This window comes from Tinamus guttatus, unplaced genomic scaffold (assembly GCF_059628265.1).
Source record: "Tinamus guttatus ecotype Peru unplaced genomic scaffold, ASM5962826v1 Tinamus_guttatus_pri_ptg000187l, whole genome shotgun sequence".
In the NCBI taxonomy this organism is placed as follows: Eukaryota; Metazoa; Chordata; class Aves; order Tinamiformes; family Tinamidae; genus Tinamus; species Tinamus guttatus.
In genome coordinates, this window is record NW_028288721.1 from 288,333 (window position 1) to 309,045 (window position 20,713).

A 20,713-nucleotide genomic window follows, 5' to 3' on the forward strand; every position below is an offset into this window, starting at 1 on the left:
TAGAGGAGTAGTGAGGACACCTACAGAACATCTCCCAAGGAGTCAGTGACCAGCAGAGCACGTGGTGGCAAGTGTGGCATGTGAAGCCACCCGCTGAGGCAGGTTCCACCCGGGACATGCAGGCATGTCCTGTTCTGTCAGGAATATCAAGCTGCTTCCTGGGCAGTAGTTACTCAAGGGCTGCACAGCGGACATAAGGAGACAAGTTTGGGTAGATTTGAGAGCTCCTCAGGAGACAGTGTGGGGCATCCTGCCTTGGCCTCCTTAAGGAAAGTCAAAACACTTCAGGATTTCTTGGACAGTGCAAGGAAAAAAAAAAAAGAAAAAAAAAAACCTGTAGAAGTTGTCATGTTACAGAGAACACTTAGAAATTAATGTTTGCATTTTCAAGGCCTATAAGGACTTTTCTAAGGGGTAGAGCATACATCATAGACAGACGTGGCCAGGAAAAATAAGTAAATAAATAAAGAACGAAACATTTGCAAACTCCAAGGTCATAAGATAGATTGCAATAACCATCTTACACTGGACAAATACCAACGCAGGAGCTCAGGTATTGGTTTCCCTTCGAAAGACTGAAGTTCCACATTGCCTGCATGAGGGATATGTTCTAGCTTTACACATTCCAGGATGTCTCAGACTGGAAAGGACCTTCAGAGACCTTCTTCATCCTTCCACTCCAGCAGGGTCACCTCCAGCAGGAGGCCCAGGACTCTGCCCAGACACCTCTTCAGTATCATCAGGGGTGGAAACTCCACCAATTCCCGTGCAGCCTGTTCCTATGCTTAGACACCTTTCCAGGAAAATGCTTTTCGTTATTTTCAGAAAAATTTTCCTGTGTTTAAATTTGTGCCCATTACCTTTCATCATTGTCACTGAGCATCACTGAAAAAAATCCAGACCCGTCCTTATCACAGCCTCCCTTTGGATACTTAAGCACATTGACAAAACTCTCCCCTGTCCTCTCTTCTACAGGATACGTAGCCCCAGCTCGCTTAGCTACACCTCATATGAGAGAGGCTCCAGTCACCTAATCATCTAAGGGGCTTTTAGCTGGGCTTACTCCATTTCTCTTCTACATTGGATCATCCTCCTTCAAATTGCTGCAAGACGCTTTTGTCCAAGAATCAATGCATAATTTACACACATTACTCATCATTTCTTAACTTTCAGCAGCTGTGGTTTGGTGAATATCCTAAACACCTGCACCTGCTTCTCTAGATGGGGCAGCTGCAATTCAAGGCATCACCTGGCCAGTCCGAGCCCTGCCTTGGACGCCAGGAATGGGTTAGAGTGACAGCAGCTCCTGACGCTCTTGGCCTGCTTAAATGGTAGTGTTTTGGTAAGAAATGCTGCTTTTGTGGTTAATAACTTGGCCCAACAGCCTGGCTCATTGTGGCCAATGACCACATGCAGGGACCAGCCCTCACGCACATGTTCGCCCCAGTCCTGCTTCACTGCTTTAGCCCTCTCCTCAGCTTCTCCCAAAGAAGATGCCCTGCTTCTGCTGCATCTCTGCATGGCTCTTGCTTCGGTAGCAAGGCCAAGAGGGCAGCCTCAGATCCTCAAGGAACCATGAGTGTCCAGAGCGGGGCATGATGTCCACTCCTTCCAGCAGCCTGGAACACACGGATACACTGGGCCTTAATAGCAAAGCACCCGCAGCACCTGCCCTGCAGGACCACTGAGGCCAGGGGAAAGGAGCAGAGCAGCTTTGGCCCAAACTGACCTCTCCCAGGAACCCCAAGCAGAAGAAAAGACACCCATCCATATCCTCATCTTCCACAGCTGCAAGGAGCAAGGGCCTCCTTTGGCCCCTTTGTCATATGCAGACTATTGCTTTACAACCCTCCCAGAATCCTGCTGCGGTATCCCAGGACAGGTGCACGTTTGCAGGGGAGCACATTGAAAATGCAATGATCAAAGTTCAGTAGATCGATTCAGAATTAAAAGTATGTGCTGAGACCTTTGTCAGTTTAGACCCAGGAGACCCTGAAAAAGGACCGGGAACAACAAGGTCATGCCGAGTCAAGAGATCTACAAAAGAGGTGAGAAGAAAGCATGGCACAGAGGGGACAAGTGCAGCAGCCAGGAGAGCAGCATGATCGGACTGTGCATGCAGAAGCTTCAGGATTGAACTTTGCAAGGCAGATGGCAAGAGAGAGAAGCCCAGAGCAAAGCAAGTGCTGAGCAAGGGCAGTACCTGCTCAGAGGGAAGACACTGTACAGGGAACCCTGCTCTGCTTCACACTTCCCCTCCAGCTTTCCCAGGGCAGCAGACAAATGCCTGCCACCAATTCCCCGTGCCACCAGCCCTGCGGCTGCTTGGGAGCCACCCAGAGCCCTCCGCGCACCTCTGGCGTCAGCCCCTTCCCAGCAGCTGCGCTCTGCCTCGCAGGGGCACTGCGGCATGTCAGCAAGCAAGCTTGGCCAGCACCAAGATGCTCCTTTGGGCTGCAGCACTTTGGTGGCAGGGGTTGCACTGCTTGCTTTTGGAGGGTTTTCCTCTGTGCAAGGGCAACATGTGATGGCACCTGGGAGATCTCCTGCTCCATCTCCCCCCAGCCTTTCCTGTCCTTACACAAGGGTTGAGAATTGGCCTCCGATAGCAAGTGACGATTGTAGCCCAGTGCTAGGCAGAGCAGCTACAGCTCCCTGCAGCTGCTGAGGGCACATTTGTGCCTGCTCTGCCCTCTGCAGCCCTAGGAAGCCGTGGCAGGGCAACCAGTGCAGGTGCCGCACCAAGGCTGCTCTCAGCCACAGCACATGGCGCCTGCAAGGTGCGCGGCAGGACAAGAGAAGGAGCCCAGCAGCGCACCTGGGGCTCCCAGGACACCACCAACTCACAAGGGCTCTGCTGAGGACATGCACACCTGGCCCCGGGGCACAACGGCCCTTTGCGCTCATTGCGCTACCAAGGAACACGTCTCAACCATGGAAAACAAAACTTTCTCTAGTTCGTGGGGCTGTAAGGGCAGGAGTGGAGCAGGGAAGAAAGAGCAAGGCGTTCAAGGCTGCTTGCAGGGGTGGAAGCAGAGCCCCAAGTGCAGCTCGGTCTCTGGGCAGGCAGCCGCCAGCAGCACCATGGGGCTGCGTGAGGAGCCCTCCTTGGCACCCAGCAAGCCCAAGGCCACGCACTGCTCTCTTTCGCCAGGCTCAGCAGGGCCAGGGGGAGTCCAGCACACGCAGACCCTTCCTCACGGCAGCCCCCCGGCCCCTGTCGCTGCCCTCCTCCCCCCACGCAGCAGTGGAACATCCCAGAGGGGCAGTTATCGCCACGGGAACACGGATGCTTCCCAGGGCTGCGCCTCACAGTGGCCCCAGTGCTGGCCACACAGCAACAAGGCCAGGTGAGTAGCAGGGCCGTGCAGCACCAGGGGCCACCCGTGGTGCCCACAAGATGCAGGGGAGCTGCGGGGCTGCAGGGCAGCCTGCGCGATGCCTCCCAGGGGAGGCCACAAAGCCACCGCGCGACACTTGGTGCTCATGGCTGCAAATGTAAACAATTCCATTCTGTTGCAGACTCAGGAAAGTTAAAAAATGGATACACGTGAAGTTGAGGAGATGGAATGGGAGAGCTCAGTGCAGGTACTGTGCGTGCAGGCAGAGGCTGCGCGGGGACGGCTGGCGCTTGGCTCTGCGAGAGCAGCCGCAGGGCTGGTGGCAGAGGTGGCAGGGAGCTCTGGCAGGCCTGGGTGCTGGGGCAGAGCTGTGCCAGGGCCAGGAGTGGCCAAGGCCTCGGGGGCTGCTGCCTGAGCCTGGCGCCCTGGCTCTGTGCACCGCCTGCCCCGCGCACGCAGGGGACACGAGGCCCCGCGCACAGAGCCAGCGCTGCCACCATGACCGTCCCCACAAGCTCTCCTGCTCTCTTCCAGACTGCAAGCACCCAAGGCCTGGCCGGCTGCATAGATGAGGAGCCTATGGAGTGGGAATACTCCAGCTCTGCCCTTCAGGTATTGAACCCTGCAGCCGGCTGCAACGGGAGATTTGGGGCTGACCATTGACTCTTCCCACTTTCCTGCTTCTCACTGCATAAGGAGGGATCCTGGTTCCAGACACTTCCAGCTCTGGGTCCTGTCCTGCAAACGCCTCCTTCTCTCTTACAGGCTCCGCATATGGACAGAGGGCCTGCAGGCAATGAACCTGAGCCCATGGAGTGGCTCAGCTATGGCAGCAGCCAGGTACAGCCCCTGCAGCCACTGGATGTCCTATCCTTCCTCTTCCCCACGCACCATCCCCACCAAGGTCTCCCGCTCTCTTCCAGGCTGGGGACACCAATGGCCTGGTCGGCTGCAGCCAGGAGGAGCCAATGGATTGGGAGAGCTCCAGCTGAATCCCCCAGGTATGGCCCCTGCTGCCGGCTGCACGGGCAGAGCTGGGGCTGTGCCCGGCCCCTTGGCGCTGCTCCGCGCTGCCTTTGGGGAGCAGCCGCGCGGGAGCCTGGCCCAGGTGTGCGGGCGCTCTGGCGGGCCGCGGCGCCGGGGCAGAGCTGCACAGGGCGCTGGAGCGCCCAAGGCCTGGGCACCTGCTGCCTCAGCCCCTCTGCCGGCCTCTGGGCTGCGCTGGCCACGCCGAGCCTCTGCCAGGGCACCAATGACGGCAGCGCTGCTGCCAAAGAGCCCGCGCAGCCGCCAAAGAGCCTCTGCTCCATGGGAGCCCCCGAGATGCTCCTCGGCCCTGCTCACGCCTCCTTTTCCCTTGCAGGCCAAGCTCCCCTTCACCCTGGCTGCTGCCGGCAAGTTCTCGGCACAGAGACACCAGCACTAACTTCTTCTTTGGATTTTTCTCTATACACTTTGATATTAGCATTTATTGTTGTTAATATTGTTGGTGGTTTTATTGTTGTTATTGTTTACTATATTGTTGTTACTTTTCTTGTTATTGTTTATTATATTGTTATTTTTGTTGTTGTTTAAATATATATTCCTGTATCATTGCTTAAGCATTGTGTCTTGTTTCCAAGTGAGCACAGGCACAAAAATCCTCCCCAATGCAGGTTTGTGTGTATGTATCCCAAAGATTGCAGACCCTAGGGACAAGAGAGGGCCAGCAAAACATCCATCTACGACTTCTCTTCACCCGTGGCCCAGGGGTTACCACAGTCCCTTTCCCATCTTCTTCTTTTACTTCCTGTTTTTCTTTTTGCTCGTCTTTATGCTTTTATTTTCCTTCTCCTTTTTTATTCCTTTTTGTTCTTCTTTCTCTTCATTGTTGTTTCTTTCTGCTTCTTTATTTTCCTCTTCTGTTTCATTTCTTTCTCTTTTTTCTTTTTTCTCTTTCTTTTTCTTTCTTTCTTTTCCTTTCTCTTTTTCTTTTTCTGTGACTGTTTCTGTTTGTGCTTTGTTGTTATCTGTTTCTCTTTCTCTTTTCCTTTTTCCTTTTTTTTTCTTATTTACCCCTTCCTTTTCTTATTTTTCCTTTCACTCTTTACTTTCTTTTTTTCCCTTGCCTTGCCTTTTCCTTTTCCTTTCATTTATTTGTATTCTTTTTTTCTCCTTCTTTATTTTTCCTTTATTTCCTTCAAAGTGTATCTGTGAGAGAAAAATATGGCAGAGAAAAAGAGTGTGCGACATCAGGGAGCCAAAGAGCATTCCCCACAGGCAGCAGGGACCGCAGCTCTGCTCCACACTCAGGTGCTCCCCTTCTAAATGCCTGCACTCAAGCAGTGCCAGGAGAGGACAAGCTCATCCTCAGGAGAGCAGGCATTGTTCTCTGGAAAGGAAGGGAGCTCCAAGGCCAGGCCTGCAAAGGAACAACGCTTCTTTTACAGCAATGTGTATCCATTCCAATGCCAGGCTGTGGAATTTATTGCTCCTGTAGGGAATAAGTGTATGGTTCCTGACAAAACGGGGAGCAGCTGAGTGCACCCAACAGCCTGGCTCATCGCGGCCAATGACCACCTGCAGCGACCAGCCCTCACGCACATGTTCGCCCCAGTCCTGCTTCACTGCTTTAGCCCTCTCCTCAGCTTCTCCCTAAGAAGATGCCCTGCTTCTGCTGCATCTCTGCATGGCTCTTGCTTCGGGAGACAGGCCAAGAGGGCAGCCTCAGATCCTGAAGGAACAACAAGTGTCCCGAGCAGGGCATGATGTCCACTCCTTCCAGCAGGCTGGAACACACAGATACACTGGGCCTTAATAGCAAAGCACCCGCAGCACCTGCCCTGCAGGACCACTGAGGCCAGGGGAAAGGAGGAGAGCAGCTTTGGCCCACACTACCCTCTCTTCGAGCACCCCAAGCACAAGAAAAGACACCCATCCATATGCTGATCTTCCACAGCTGCAAGGAGCAAGGGCCTCCTTTGGCCCCTTTGTCATATGCAGCAAGCCAGCAGGGCTGCATCTTCCCAAGCAAGGCCACTGCAGCCCTGAACGGACCACAACGGGCACCGCGCTCGCACCCGGCACCAAGCAGGCCTGACGCACAGTGTGAGCAGGCTCCTGCCGGCCTCTTGGTGCAGCTTGCTGAGCACACCTCTGTGCTCACACACCTCCTGCTCAGCAAGCATTTGCACCTGGCTCCTCACACCACCTGCCCCAAGGGAAAGAGCCCATGCTGAGAGAGTTCACCTCCCACAAAATACAAATCTCACAGCTGAAAACATTAGCCACTGCATGCCTAGCAAAGCCCCCAAATAGTGTCTCTTCTTCCTTTTATCCCTCCCCAGCACAGGCACCACGGCTGCATTTCCCTTAGCAGCATTTCCCTACTAAAAAGCTGTCCCCAACACCCACACATTCCACATAAAATCTCCGTCAACAATATACTTTTCTCCTCAGGCCTAGAGTAATCCACCTGCCCTACTCAACTTCCTCCCCACAACAATACATATGGAATGGGCAAGCAAAAAGGCACATATGGACACTGATGCAGCAAGAACATATGCTGGAGTTTGCATGCACTTTTCAGGGACTGCTCAAATAAGGATCTGCAAAGTCTTGCAGAGGCACCTACTGGCAGTGCACAACTCCACTCACTCATGTCGCAAGGAGCAGAGAATGTTACGCAGCTTGCCTGCAGGTTCTGGAAGGATCACCTTATGAGCATGACCGTATCACGGCTGTGTCTTCTTCCTCCTAATGCTCTAAATGACAGGGCCTAGCACTGATAAGCGGAGCAGGGATCGGGAATGACACCTGACCAACACTTATGGCTGGACTGTGAGAATCCCTCGCCTCCCCTTAACCTGGCACCTTGCACTAAGGAAACTCCTTGCAAGGATGAGAATCCCCGCAAATTCAGGAAGAAATGTCCAAGAATTTACCAGGTACAAGTAGTGCTTCCCTCACGTATGATGCTAGCAATTCTGTGTACGAGATTTGGGAAGGCCTCAGGGCATCCTGAAAATGTGTCAAATGAGATTCTTATACCAAGGACAATTAAAAATCAACCTGCTATTAATCCCTAAGTGTAGGGCCTTCCTTCACCTGACCTGTACACGTGTCCCAGGGGATACGCAAAGGGGAAGAAGCCCCAGCCCCACCACGGGGCAGCTCTCAACTCTCCGGGTGCCGCACACAACTTGTCGCTGCAGTGCCCAAGCCACAGGCAAAGGGAAGCTGTCGCGCCCCATGGATACGGGGCCTGGAGACACAGGGCCGAAATCCACGAGCCCCTGGGGGACACAGGGCCCTGCAGGGCTGGGACAGGCTCAGGGACCGCATCACGGGGGACAGTGTCCCTGGAGGCAGCTGGTGCAGAAATGGGCTGCTGCCAGGAAGGGCCCTGTGCTGGGGACCACAATGGAAGCTGCTCTGTCCCTTGGCCCCTTGGGGAACAGGGACTATGGCAGATCCTAGTGCTCTTGTGATTTCCAGATCATCACTGTAGGCACCATCTGCTTCTCCAGCACAGCAGAAGACCTTATGCCGCAGCTGTTCAATGTCCTGACTTCCAGGAGACACAGAGTTTGCTCAGATTAATTGCTTGGTAGGATTCGGTTGCTTCCTTTCCCTCCTGATGCGATTAGAGGAGTAGTGAGGACACCTACAGAACATCTCCCAGGGAGTCAGTGACCAGCAGAGCACGTGGTGGCAAGTGTGGCATGTGAAGCCACCCGCTGAGGCAGGTTCCACCCGGGACATGCAGGCATGTCCTGTTTTGTCAGGAATATCAAGCTGCTTCCTGAGCACTGGCTACTCAAGGGCTGCACAGCAGACATAAGGAGACAGTTTGAATAGATTTGAGAGCTCCTCAGGAGACAGTGCGGGGCATCCTGCCTTGGCCTCCTAAAGTAAAATCAAAACGCTTCAGGCTTTCTTGGTCAGTGCAAGGAAAAAAAAAAAAAAAAAAGTCTTAGATCTTGGCATGTTACAGAGAACCTCTAGAAAAAAATGTTTGCATTTTCAAGGACTATAAGGAGTTTTCTAAGGGGTAGAGCATATACGATGGAGGCTGCTCTGTCCCTCTGCTGTCTGCAGGGCCATCTGCCAGCTGCTCATGGTGACAATTCTGTGCCATGGGAGAAGAGGCCTTACGGCCTTACAAAACCCCACCGCTGCCCTTCCAACATCGCTGCTGCCCTGAGTGCCCACGGAGCCCTCCCCGGTCACACAGTCACACAGTGCTTGACGTTGGAAGGGACCTCTCGACATCATCACCTTTTCCCAGAACAGGCGCGGAGAGCAGTCCAGCTGATGGCTCATTTCCCGGCTAAGGTCAATAATCCAGATGTCGTTCACAACAACGTCCAGTGAGGTTCGCAAGAACTAGGGTGAAGCGGGAGATGAAGCAAACGCCCCCCTGTTCCTGGCCAGGACCTTTTGCACACCCCAGGGACCCTGGAGATGGCCGGGGCAGAGCACCCTCTCGCGACTGCCCCTCTGCCAACCGGCCCCTTTTGTAACTGCCTCTCGCTCTTCCCCCTCAGGAGCCACTCAAGCCCTTGGGCGCTGCACATGCCAGGAGCAGGCAGTGCCACGGCACAGGCCCCCGAGGGGGAGGCTTCTGCCCTGGCCTTCAGCTGCCTTTATGCCCAGTCATTCTGCACGTGCCGAGAGCAGCTCTTCCAAGCGGGCAGCCTGCGTGGCCGGGGAAGGCACTGGGGCCTTGGGACCTGCTTGTGCCACTCAGTGCCTCAACAGGGAGTTCTGGGATTCCTCCTTGCCCTTTTCCTGGGCCTGCTTGCCCCATCCATGTGTGCCCCCACAGGGATGCTGTACCTTCAGCAGAAGGCTCTCCCATTCCACCATGTCCAGGTTTCTCACAGTTGTTCCTGCAAAGCCAGAGAAATCAGAAGCTCTTGCTGCTATTTCAGCACCGTGTCTCATGTCCCAAAGCCTCAGACCATTGGCCTGATAAGTTCTGGCAAACATGACTTCATCCTCTCCGCCAGACTCGGTGCTGCCCTCTCCGCATGCAGCCTCTCCCTCCTGTGGACACTTTACCTGCCAGGTGCTGCAGCAGCACAGGGATCTCTGCAGCCCAGCTTGCCCCCACGCTCCCGTGGATCATATTGGGAAGCACCTGCAGCAGCTGCAGGGCTGCAGTGCCACAGCCAGTGCCTGCGTGGGGAGTCACCGCGACCACCACCTAGGGCAGAAGACAGATGGCCTCGTGCAAGCCACAGGAGCCGTGGCCACCCCGCAGGCAGGCGAGCAGGGAGGCTGGCATTGCCCTGGATGCCAGGAGGCAGCCGACAGCCTTGCCTGAGCGCTGCCATCCCTGGGAGGAGCAGGAGCTCCCGACGGGCAGGGGCTGCCCAGGCACCCTCTGACATCCTCCTGCCTCCTCCCAGGGTGCCCTGCACTGGCCGTGGCACCATCTCTTCTGCGTCTCCCCTCTCTGCAGCCATGAAAGCTCTTTCCTGGGGCCCTGTTACTCACCAACAGGCAAACCAGCAGGGCCTGGGGCGCTGGCAGAGCAGCTGTGGGCACAAAGAAAAGCCACGTGAGACGCCCAGCCCCACCAGGCCCTGCCCGCACCATGTCCTGCAGCCCCATGCACAGCTGAAGGGGACCCCAGCTGTGCCGCCTGCGCCTTTGCTTCCCACCTTGCTCCTCAGACTCCAGGAGCTCGTGTGCTGCCTCCTCTTCATGGCACTCTGCTCTCTCCCGCCTCTTGGCCGGTGCACACAGGCAGCGGCAGAGCGGGACCAGCATGTCCGTGTACTGGGCCGGCACCACGTACTGCAGCAGTTTGGGCCATAGGAGCTGCAGGCAAGAACCGGGCCACTGGGCACGCCACTATTTCCACCTCTCCCTCCCAGGCCTCCTGTTATTGATGCTTCTGCGGCACCAGCCCAGCCCCTGGGCCTCACTCCTTCCCTCAGCCTCACTCTGGCTTCCTCCTCCACTTTCTCTCCCTCTCGTCCACCTGGCTTTGTGCACCTTTTCCCTCACTTTGGCTGCCTGCTTGCTGAGAGCAGCCGCCACAACTCACCCCCGGGGACAGCTCGCCTCCCTGCTGCAAGGGGATGCCCTATGGTCCCCCCAGTCCCTATGTCTCATTTACAGAAGGCAGCCAAGACATGCCCAGCCGTGCTCCTTTCAGCCACAGCATGCGCTGAACGAGCAAGGGCAGCCCTAGCTCTTCTTGGCTGCTTTAGGGGCTAAGATGGGCAGTGTCAACACACCAGGGAAAGACAGAAAGCAACAGCGTCCAGCAGCGGACAACTCACTTTGGCCACTGCTCTGGTGGAGACATCCAGTGTGCCCAGGATGTGCCTGCACAGGCGCTGAATGGCCTTTTCTTCCTGGGCTTCCATCTCAGAAAGAGTTCCTGATGCCTGCGAGACAAAGGTGGGAAACACCCGTGGATGCCCATTCCCAGCCCTTTCAGTGCACGGTGATGGGAGGCTGCTCCCACTGCGGCACCAGCGTCATTGCTCCCACTCACCAGGCAGAACACCCAATGCTAGGGATGCCCATGGCACTGCTGCGGCACGGGACACAGACCAGCGCCACCCTTACCAGTTTGCGTGAGGAGCGGCTGAACTCAGTGAAGATGTGCCCCACCACGTCCCCATGCCGAGCAGCCCGGGGCGCTGGAGTGCAGCAGCTCCCCGATGAAATGCAGGACGGCTGCTCTCACCTGGTGGAGAGGCTGCAGTCACAACCCACACCAAACGCCCGGGTTTGACGGCCTTCACAGAGCTGCAGCCCATCTGGCCAGGCCGAGACGAGGGAGCAGCCCTTGCTCTGCAGCTGCCACCAGACTCCGACCCCAGGCCCTGCCCTTGACTGCTGGTTTGGCCTCTCCAGCCTCTGTCCTGGGGAAAGGGCTGCTCGGCCCCTGCAGCGGTACCGTCCCTGTCCAAACCAGCTCACCTGCACTGCAGGGTCGTGGCACACGGACTGTGCCAGCTTCACCAACACTGGCATGTTCTCCCTCACATTGGGGACTGCAAAATACAAGGGAAGGTGGGTTCTGAGGCTGAGCCCCCATTTTTCAGAGGGATTTATCACAGCTCCCCAGCTTTTTGTGCACAAATGGGGCAGAAAAGTGGGGCCATATTGCCAATTCAGAGGAAGCAGCAGCATCCCAGAAGCATTCCATTTCTCCAGCACGTGTTACTTACTGTTAAAACAGACCAGAGCCTGCAGCATTTGCACGGCTGCCACTCAATCCGCCCTCCTCCCGTTCCTCAGCTTGCAGTAGAGGAACACAATCGCCTCCTCTGGGCAGATTTGGGCTGCGGGGAAGAAATTATTCTTGGCGTTAGTGGCCAGCATTCCACACCTGCCCGTTGGCAGGACGGCAGCCGGGACACGGCGGCGCAGGGCCGGCTCTCCTTCCCTACCCTGCAGCACGATGCAGCGGCACCGCTCTGCTCAGTGCTCTGGGCTGGGCGGCTCCATCTCATTGCAAAGCTGTGGGAACAAGGTGTGTTTTAGGGAAAGCAAGAGCAGCGTGGAGGGGGACAGAACTAAACTGTGCTATCAGTGATCCTCTCACAAGCGGTTCTGGCCATGGACCCACGGCCAAAAGACCAAAGCCCCGCACACGCGCAGGCCAGCGACGCAGCATCGGGCCTTACCTGTTCGTGCACGGCAGCATTGATGGCCAGAGGCCTGGCGTGAGGCACGTGGCTCTGAACATCTGCCACGGCCCCCAGGAAATAGCACAGACTCTGCAAGGCAGCACAGGAGGGAGAGGGCAGCTGTCACTGCGAGCCACGGGGAAAGGAAACTGGCACCGCTAGGAGCTGCCCCGGCCTGAACCCACTTCCAGGGAGACCCCAGCCTGCACGGGGCTGCTGGCTCAACCACGAGGTCTCTCTCCTCCGTGCTGCCCTGCCAGGAGGGCCTTTCCCACCACATCGTCCCCCTCGCACCTCTCTCCACCACAGAGGCTGGACATGGCCCTGGCCGTGAGGACAGAGCTCCCTATGCCCCCCGACACAGAGGCGGCACAGCCTCCCCTCCCAGGATCCATCCTCTCCATCCCGACCTCCTGCCGTGCCATTTCTTCTAGCAAGCCCCTGCAAAGCCACAGATCCCTCTTCCTGCTCAAAGGTATTCAAACATACAGAGCTCCTGTTCCTTCCAGCACCCTGCAGCTCTCCAAACACCTTGCACCATCCACACGGCCCCAGCAGTGCTGTGCCCCTCGCAGTGCCTCACCGTGGTCACCCCAGCAGGGTCCCACACTTCCCGGTACTGATGCAGCAGCCAGGGAAGCCTCTGCCAGGCGCGCTCACGGTACTTCTCCAGGCGCAGGAGGACACCTGTCATGGCCCCCATTGCCCGGAGCACAGCCTGCTTGACCTGACAAAGAACAGGGACACGCCACATCAAGGGCTCAGCATCTCTCCAGTGCTTGTCTCTCACACACCAGCCTACCCTTCCCACATGGAGTCTTCCCCTTCCCGTTCACCTCTGCTGAGAAGGGCTTGCTCGTCAGCACAGGGAGCATCTCCTCCTGCACCCCTAGCCCACCCTGCCAAATGCTCCCAGGATTTGGACTCTTCCCAGCAGGCAGCCCCAGCCTCCATGCTGATGCCTCAGGGCCACCACGGGCAGCCGCGCTCCTGCCCGCTGCCTGGCACCACCTGCCCCACTGCACGGCCTGCAGACTCCCCTCTCGGGCGCTTTTGTGGCCAGCCTGCTCCCTTTGGCTGCTTGCACAGCCCCTCCATCCCGCACGGGCACCCTTGCTGCTGCCCTGCCAGTTCTTGCCCACGTAGCAGAAGAGGAGGTGGACGAGGGCGCAGAGCTGGGCAGCTTCCACACGAGGGAAGACACATTTCTCCCACTCATGGAAGTACATGTTTATCCTGCTGCACCACTGCTCCAGCACTGCAACACAGGAAGGGAAACAGCATCGTGTCACAGTCTCTGGCTGGCAGGAGACCTTGCAGTGGTCCCCAAGCCTGCTTTGTGCCCAGGCCGGGGGTGCCAAGGCTCAGTGTGATAGATCAGGTTCCAGGCACATCACGTGCCGTGGTCTGAGACATCTGGATTGAAATGCTGCCTTGTTTCTCCCTTCTCCCACACCAGCACCTTCTCCTCTGCACAGTCTTGCTCCCAGACACTGCCTGCTGTGGCCCTTGCCCCTTTCTTCCCAAACGGTCCCTCTCATGGCACTTCCCATTCCCTGCCATGCCCACCCCAAGACCCCAGCAAGGCGCCCAGAGCCACCCCGGCCCCTTCCCCTCTCCGTGGGCCCTGCCGTGATGCCGACACTCACCACCGCAGACGGCGCGCAGCATCCCGCCGCTCCGCACCTCACTCAGCACACTGTGCAAGGTCAGCAGTGTTGCTCCCGCAAAGGGCACGCACTGCAATGCTGAGGAGTGGGCAGTCCCTATCAGCCAGAACCTCCACAGCCCTTGGGCCCTGTGCCCTGGTTGTTTTGTGCACCAGGACTAGGGCAGTGGGGCACTGAGGCCATGGGGCCATGCTGGGCAGGGGGGTGGGAGAGCGGCCGCTGCGCTGGGGGAGGCTATGGCACGGGGAGGTTCCTGCCAGAGCGCTTGCGTGTGGGCACCTTTCTGAAGGGGTGCAGGGAAGCCCTGGGCACGGCACAGGGCAAAGCCCGGCACATTTGGTCTTCAGGAGGTTCCCTACAGCCCAGCCTGGACGTTTTGGGCAGGGGCAGGAGTTGTGTCTCCCACTGGGCACCCACAGAAATGCGGAGCATCAGGCTGGGAACTCGACCGTAGCGGGCAGCCACATTGCGCAGGGTGACGAGCACCACCTCCGCCGACACCTCCTGCAGGCTCCTCAGGTGGCCTTGCAGTGCTGACACCACCTCGCGCCGGTGGGAGCGGGCCAGGGCCACCGGGACGTCGCTCGCTGCCGTCCTCACAGCGGGCGTCACAGCCTGGAACACAACAGTTCCTGCATGGTGGGAGCACGACCGGCTGTCCCCCACGCTCAGCCTCCAGGCACCACATAGATCCCGTGATGTGATTCCCACTGCCCCTTTCTCACAAACAGCCCATCACCGCCTCTCTGCACAGCTCCAGGTACCTCCCTAAGCCCCACAAACAAGGACACGTCCCGAAGACTCTCCGTAGCCAGAGCTGGGCACCAGCATCCGGAGTCTCCCGAAGAGAGAACAAACTCACCTGGGCTGCTTGCAGCTCTGCAGACACCGTTGCTATTACTCTGTCTACAACAGAGCTCTGCAGACAGCCCTGAGAGCCGCACAAGATGCTCTCCAGCTGGCGGTAGGTCTCTTCTCGGCCGCCCTGACACATCACACACTGTGTGGTGGGACATGCAGCCCTACAGCAGCTCCGGGATGATGAGGCTGTGGTCAAACAGTCGGCACCGCTCAGCACAGCTGTTAGGAGCGGCCGAGACTCCTGTGCTGGGATTTCCTGACGCCAACCCAAGCCCCAAGTCCGGCACCACCACCACGAAAGAAGGGTACGTGGGAGCGACTGCCCAACACCATGGCAGGATCAGCGTTTGCAGTGAGACATGGCAGGAGGGCAGAGGTGCCATGGAGCCAGGACTTCCATGGCATCAGGGAAGCTGGGGCACTGTGGGGAACCCTCCAGCCCCATGGGACAGTCCGAACTCACAGTGGCATCTTGCAGACGGTCCAATAGACAGATCACCATGGCAGCAAAGGTAGTGACGGCCACAGGGACAGACCCAGCCACACTGCCGCCATCCTCCTCGCGCACAGATCCGCTCCGGGGACCTGCACGAGTGAAGAAACCTGGAAGGAAAAGTGGAGGGTTGCATCACTCCAGCAGCTGTGGGGAGGGTGCCGAGGCCTCAGCTCTGCTCTATTACCCCCAGCTGCCTTCATCTGGCTCCTGCTCCCCTCCAGGCACCCGCAGGCCCTGCCCTTGCCCTGCCCGGCCGAACCAGAGCTGCCCTTCGTGGCCACCGCCGGCTGCTCCCGTGTCCGCCCTTCGCCGCTCAGGGCACTCGCTCCCCCTCCGCTCCCCATCACGCATGTCAGCGCCTCCTCTCCTCCCCTCGTGCCCGCTCCGGGCACCCTTAGGGCAGGAAGGCCTCGCGATTTGCTCCATTCTCCCGGGTCTCCATCTTCTTCCCGACACTACGGGGGAAAGCCGAAGCCGCTCAGTCGTTGCTGCCGGCAGCAGCAGGGCACAGAGCCCCTGCAGAGCTCCCCCATCTCTGCAGCCATTGCTCTGGAACATTGAAAAGAAGTCAGAGCTTGGGGATGTCTGGGCCAGGCCACCACCCTGTGCCCCTCAAAATGGCGCTGAGCCGCAAGGGGAAGGGCGGGACGAGGGTGCCCCCGGCGGGAACAGGGAGGAACCGTTAGAACTAACAAGCGCGAGTGAGGCGCTGAGAACCAATGGGAGTGACCGGACAGGTGAGGGAAGCGCGAGTGAGGCGCTGAGAACCAATGACCCTGACCGGACAGGTGAGGGAGGCCCCAGTGAGGCGCTGAGAACCAATGAGCCTGACCGGACAGGTGAGGGAGGCCCCAGTGAGGCGCTGAGAACCAATGGGGGTGACCGGACAGGTGAGGGAGGCCCCAGCGAGGCGCTGAGGACCGATCAGAGCGGCCATTTCACAAAAGGCGCCTCCGGGAGTAGAAGGCGGGGCGAGCCAAGAGGGGGGGAACAGCCCGCCCACAACGGAAGTAGGCGGGACGGAAGTAGGCGGGGCCGGAGCCCAACGAAAAGGTACCGGAGCCCGGAAGTGACCAGTCAGTCAAGTTCCGGCTCCGGATCAGACAGTAGTCAGGACGAGTGGCTCACAACTGATTCAAACTTAAGGAAGGAGAAAAAGAAGGTAAACAGAACTAAGGGCCAAAATATTCCCATCTGAATTAAAGAAAAACCGCGAAGGGGAGAAACCCCTCTCATGGACTGGAAGGAAATAAAGATCGCATGTGCCGACTGGGCCCATCAGCCGCGCTAGCGTTCCTGGTCCGGGTGACAGAGGGGGGACAGAGGGTCCACTCGCCGATAAAATCTAAGGACGTACAAGCGATTGTTAAAGCAATTGCAGATAAAGGGATTAATTCTGCCATGGTCTCAACCCTCATAGATGGTATCTTCGGGGGGGACGATCTGCTCCCGTTCGATATAAAACAAACTTGTAGGCTGATCTTTGGTGGAGCAGGGATGATCGTTTTCAAACAAGAATGGGAAGACAACTGTGCGAGGTATTTAGCCCTAGTAACTGGGGCAGATCACCCATTACACGGCTCCAGCCTGCAGCGGTTAATGGGTACAGACCCAACAATGATCACACTCCAGGCGCAGGCCCAGGGCCTGCGAGCCCATGAAGTTAGGACAACCACTCGTGCGGCCAGGGAAGCCATTCATACAGCCTGTAGAGTTGTTGCCAAACCATAGCCATGGTCCACAATAAAGCAAAGTGAAAGTGAGAGCTTTACACAATTTGTAGATCATCTCCAAGCAGCGGTCGACTCTTCGTCCCTGCCCACGGAGACAAAAGGCCAGATTGTAGCGGAATGTTTACGCCAACAATGCAATTCGGCAACCAAAGAAATCCTGCGATTATTGCCGGCGGGGTCAAGTATCGCAGACATGATTAAGCATGTTGCAAAGGAAGAGCATCTGACCCCAATTCAGGTGGCTGTTCGCACCGCAATAGCCACCGTAATGGCATGTTCTAAATGTGGCCAGGCAGGCCATGTTGCAGTAAACTGCCCTTGGCTGGGGGACTCGCTGGCAGCGCTCCCCCCACGCCAAGATCGACCCAAAGGTCACTGTCAGGAAAGATGGCAGAGTCAAGTGGTGCCCGCTTAAGTCTATTAAACCAGACCTTCAAAATAAAACTAATGAAAATTGTGAGTTTCTGTTCACAGGACCGGGTCACCGGACGCCCCCGTAACCCGTATGCCCCGGTGACAAGAGTCCCAACCGAGCCTGTGAGTTCCACGCCGACCGAATCCGGAAAACAACAAAACAGCCTCCGCAAGAGGGGGCCGCGATGCCTTTGCGTGATCTTAATTTTGGAGCTTGTCACTATAGGACAAGTAGAGTCACGTCAGACCTTTAAATGGGTACTTGAACAGATCGAACAATCTTGAGTAATTAGTACAAAAATAACTACAGGGTCACCAATTTTCAGTGCCACGCCTTGCCAACTAGCACCCATTGAACCCTCTTCCAAATGCAGCTGGTACGAAAATTGGTTCACCGGTTTGCCGTGGTTAACCACCCTGATATCCACCGTGATGGGGCCGATCACAATGATACCTGCTGGCACGTACGGCCCTACGTGGCAGGATGCACCGGGCTTAAACAGACAGTGCAGAGAGAGAGGGGGTGAGACTCCTAACACTGAGGCCCACGTTGTCTCTGCGGGGACGCCCGCCGAGTTAGGAGCCTATTGGCAACCCTCTAATCTGCCAACTTGAGAGAATGTTCAGTCTCAGTGTCCTGCCTACAACCAGTGGAACTCACTAGTGGAGTGCACAGCTACGTGAGGTCGTGCCACTGGATGGAAATTGTGTTTGTGCTGTTTGTGTCTGTGGTCTTTAGGTCTCTATTGTGTAATATATATCAGCAGAGAGGGCTGAATAAGCACAACAAGAAAGTGCAGAATTCGAAAGCGGGAAAGCCAGGAGTAACTCAGACTACGGCGTTCCCCCCACCCACCCCCCACGTCACCGGTGGAGGACTGGGAGCCGTACTCTGACTTGTATCCTTGGAAAGAGAGCGTGTTTTCAGTGTGGCCAACTAGGACATGTGAAAAAGAAGTGTCCTAACAAATTTAGGATTGAAGGCACGGGCCCAAAAGGATTTAATGGGAACTGTGCAAAATGCCAAAAGTTTGGGCATAAGGCAGCGGAGTGTCGGTCCCAATTTTGTAAGGACGGTACACCGTTGCAGGGAAACGGGAGCCACTGCGTTATGAGGGACGCGGCGAACAAATATCCCCAAACGATGGCTGCCTCTGCGAACTCTCCTCCGCAACTTGCAGAAGTGCAGGAGTCGATCTGGCCGTGGCAAAATCCACAATAATTAGAGAATCTGATGTGCACATATTAGAGTCTACGTGCACTGGTCCCCTGGGAGGGGCCTATCCGCTTTGGTGATTGGCCATTCCTCAGCTTCAAAAATGGGCGTTTTTGTTCTACCAGGGTGTATTGATGCTGATTACTCTGGAAATATTGGTATAATGATAAAAATCTTCAACCTTCCTATTACTATTCCAGCATTGAGCAGGATAGCCCAACTGATACCTTTTCGAGCCATAGTTCCTAATCCTGGACAGGCCCAGCATGGAAACAAGGGCTTTGGATCTTCTGGACCCCCCCAAGTCACCTTTTGTGAAAAGATAACTACTCAGCGTCCGACGAGACTCGTGAGTATGATGGGACCGGACGATGTCCGTCTTACTGATATTGCCATGATGATTGATACAGGTTCAGATATCACTGTCGTTCCCAAGTTTGCGTGGCCACCACAGTGGGATCTGCAAGAGGTTGATGCTCCTGTGACAGGTATCGGAGGGCAATCTCCTACGCAGGTTAGTCGATGTTTTGTAGCAGTTATGGATAAAGAGGGAAATAGAGCCATGATAAAGCCTTATGTGATGTGCACATCGTTGTGGCTGCTGGGAAGGGATGTTCTGGCCCAGTGGGGAGTCATCTTGCAGACACCTTTTCCCTAGCGGCCATTGGGGGCAGCTTCCGCCCTACCTTAAAGTTAACATGGATCACAAAGGACCCTGTGTGGGTGGACCAATGGCCGCTGCCAGAGGAAAAGCTACGTCACCTAAAGGAACTAGTCAAAGAACAGTTAGACCAAGGTCACATTAAGCCATCCACGAGTCCTTGGAACACCCCTATTTTCACCGTTAGGAAAAAATCAGGAAAGTGGAGGTTGTTGCATGACCTCCGAGCTGTTAACGCATGCCTGGAAAACATGGGAGCCCTACAACCAGGGTTGCCCTCACCTGTTATGCTCCCACAGGCATGGAGTTTGCTAATAATTGATCTAAAAGATTGTTTCTTTACAATACCCCTTGACCCGGAGGACAGTGAAAAATTTGCCTTCACGGTTCCTACAATCAACAGGGAAGGCCCATCAGAGCGATACCAGTGGGTAGTTCTTCCCCAGGGAATGAAAAATTCGCCAACCATCTGCCATTGGTTTGTGAATTTGGCCCTGAAACAGTGGAGGGAAAATCACCCAGATTTGATTACGTACCACTATATGGACGATATCCTAGTAGCAAGCCCTGAAGTTTTACCAGCCGAGCAGGAAGAGGAATTAATTAACTGTTTAAAGGGATTTGGCTTGGCCGTTGCCCCTGAAAAGGTTCAAAGGCAAGCTCCTTGGAATTATTTGGGCATGGTTATCATGGAGGCCAGAATTAGACCCCAGAAGCTTAAATTGCGGACAGAAATTGACCCTGTTCACTGTGTGCAAAAATTAGTGGGAGACATACAACGGATGAGGAATTTTTGCGGTATTACGAATGAGGAAATGGAGCCGTTGTTTCAGCTGCTCAGGGGAGCTAAAGAGCCTGCGGAAAAGCGGAGCTTAACTACAAAGGCTGCCTCAGCCCTAGAACAGATTGAGGAAAAGATAGCCGAAACAGCTGCCTACAGATTCCAGGAAAGATTACCAATATCCCTGGTGGTCTACAACCGAGAAAGGGAGGTGGTGATAATCATCGCCCAGATAAACGAGAAGGGGATCCTGTTTGTACTCGAATGGGTTTTTCTCCCGAGTCACCTACGACGCACCTTAACTCAGAGGCATGAGGCAATTGGGTTGGGAATTTTGAAAGCCCGACAACGTTTACGAACAATTGCCGGCAGAGAGCCTGACAGTATTATACTACCTCTAAAGGCTCTGGAGCTAGTTGAAGAATGGTACTTGAAAAGCGTAGAATTTGCCTTAGCCATTCAGGGAATTAGAGTGGACAATCACTATCCTAAGCATCCCCTCTTCCACACCTCTTTGGAGCTGGAAGAATGAGAAATCCAGAGCTCAAGACCATTGTCAAATGCGATTACTGTGTTCACGGATGCTAGTAGCAGAACTGGAAAATATGGGTACGCTTTCCCGGAGTTAGATCTTTGGAAAACTCAAATCTGGAGGGAGACCGCATCTGTGCAGGTCCTAGAACTAAAAGCCGTAGTTTGGGCGTTTCTAACCTTTCACGATCGATCCATGAATATAGTCATCGATTCTCTGTACGTGGTAGGCATTGTTCAACGAATCCATAGGGCAGTTATAGGGCATGTAAACAACCATAGTCTCCAAGCCTTGTTTGTTCAGCTTTGGAACATCATCCAACAAAGAAAGCATGCTTTTTGGGTGTCACATATCCGTAGCCATACTGCA

The 20,713-nt window shown here is 55.8% G+C and overlaps 1 pseudogene; it reads right to left on the reverse strand.

Annotated features, from left to right (window-relative positions):
• Nucleotides 1-15,401: 15,401 nt before the first annotated feature.
• Nucleotides 15,402-20,713, reverse strand: part of LOC148594921 (maestro heat-like repeat-containing protein family member 2B) — a 38,464-nt pseudogene continuing 33,152 nt past the window's right edge.